This window comes from Notamacropus eugenii, chromosome 1 (assembly GCF_028372415.1).
Source record: "Notamacropus eugenii isolate mMacEug1 chromosome 1, mMacEug1.pri_v2, whole genome shotgun sequence".
Classification (NCBI taxonomy): Eukaryota; Metazoa; Chordata; class Mammalia; order Diprotodontia; family Macropodidae; genus Notamacropus; species Notamacropus eugenii.
Genome location: NC_092872.1, coordinates 405288489 through 405290907, shown reverse-complemented (window position 1 = coordinate 405290907; position 2419 = coordinate 405288489).

Genomic DNA, 2419 nt, shown 5'->3' with positions numbered 1-2419 from the left:
CTAGGTTTTCATGATTGCATGTCCAGTACTCTATCCATCCTGCATCTAATGTATTAATTAATCCCAACCCCCAACCCAAGCTTAGCTTCCAAAATCAGATGAAGTTGAGTATGTTCAAAGTGGTATAGCTATTGATAGTGAGGGAAACTCTCACCCTTTCCCAAGAAAATTTAATCAACAAAAATCACTTGCCACCACATAGACCTTAAAACTATCTCATTCAGCAAACATCTGATGTCTTTGCCAAGTGGAGACATATGACAAAAAAAGGGCCACTCTAGTTTAGAATGGCTGATGTGTAAAATAATTCAGAGAAAGGCAAAAGACTATTATCCATATCACCTCACAAAACACCAAGAAGTAATGGACTGGAAAAAAAAAGTTGAACAACAGCTTGAGAGATTCAACTAAGGCAGATCGATCCAAGAACATTTAAAAGTGAAGTTGAAATGCAAAGAAAACATTCCCAAAGGACTCTTGAAGCAAAATGCCATCCACATCCAGAGAAAGAACTATGGAATCGGAACACAGAATGCAACAGAATATATTCTGTGTTATGTTTTGATTTGGTTTGTTTTTTCTTATGGTTTCTCCCATTCATCTTAATTCTTCTATGCAACATGACTAATGTGAAAATGTGTTAATAAGAATGTATGAGTAGAACCAATATAAGACTGCATGCTGTATCGGGGAGGGAGGGAGGAGGGAAAGAGAAAAAATCTAAGACTTATGGAAGTGATTGTAGAAAACTAAAAACAAATAAATTAATTTTTAAAAAAGAAATGAAGAGAAGAGGAAAAGAGAAAAAAATAAAAGTGAAGCTGAGACAATAAAAAACAGAAAATATACATAAAGATTATATAACGAACTTTTCACCATCAATAATAGAAAAGCACAACCATATTTGGACTCTAACATCATAATGTTAAGTAGACATGACATTAAAGAAAACAAAGATGAGAAAACCAGTTGGACCAGACCAATTATAGACACATGAAATATAAACTATAGGTAACACAATTTTGAAGTAGTTGAGGAATTGATTAAAGATACATATGGAAGTGGATAAGATACCAAACACTTAGAAAAAATCACAGATGTTATTACTATTGAAAAAAAAAGAAACTGAGAAAATATTATCTAGCAGCCCATATGCCTATATTTCCATTCATACAAAATTCTAATGAGAATACTTTAGGTAGTTACAATGGCAGCCTTGATGAACATACAAGGTTCTAGACAGGCTTCCAAAAACAATATTCCACACGTCATTATAGTCACATAACTGACAGAAAGGTATGAAGAACACGGGATTCCACTGTGCTTTCTTGTCTAGATCAGAGGTCGGCAAACTATGGAAAAAGGGCCAACCCTGGACCAACACCTGTTTGTACAGCCTACAAGCCTTTAGAGTCCTATTTGTTTTTATTCCTGAACTATATTTTTCAACCTCTTATTTTTTCAGTTTTTCCTTTTTGCCCATCTTTGCACTGAAGTCCCTGGATTTTTTGTATTTTAAATAAAGTAAACCTTTAAGATATAAAAAACATTCTTAGCCCTGGTCCCAAAAAAACAGACCATGGACAGAATTTGACCTACATATGTTTGTGAGTTCTGGTCTAGACTATGACACATAGCTTGATGAACTAATCATAGAGCTGGTACACTGGTGTTTATGTATGTATATGTGCACATTCAATCGACACAGCACATGAATAATCAATTGGGCACAGAATTTAATAAAAGTAGAGAAAAGGGTGGACAGGACAGAATTGGGCAAATTGTATTGTACTTTTAATAACTCCACCTTCTCCCTGCAACAAGGCCCATGTTTTTAAAAAGCATTCAGTCTAGATCTAGTGAACTGTATGTCTATGAGTCATGGAACACCATAGTCTCTAAAGAATTAAAGTTGCAGGTCACCCAAAGGACACTGGAGAGGTATATGGTCTGTATGAGTAAGGCAGGACATATTACTAATGAGGAACTGTGCAGTATCAGCATAAAAGGTATCATCAGAGTGGTTATGGACAAGAAGAGGAAGTTAGCTAGTATATATCAAGAACAAGGAGTGAACACAACTTGTATTCTACTGGTACCTAAACAATATCAAGGGACCTAGAAGAAGGCCCCTAACATTCTGGAGAGACCTTCGCAGCAGGATTTACAGCATATAGTCTAACAGACATACAAAAGTATGTACAGGAAGTGATCTGTACTCTCTCCCACAACAATGAGCTCAGAAATCCATGAAAGTAAGTGAAAGATATTAAACAAGGCACTGGGGATAAGAAGGAAAAAAATTACATCGTCCCTGTATCCAAGAAATTTACATTCTCTTGGGGTAAGAGATATAATATGAACACAAATAAAATATATGTAAGGTTGGAAATAATAAGGCAAAGGAAAGAGCCAGACA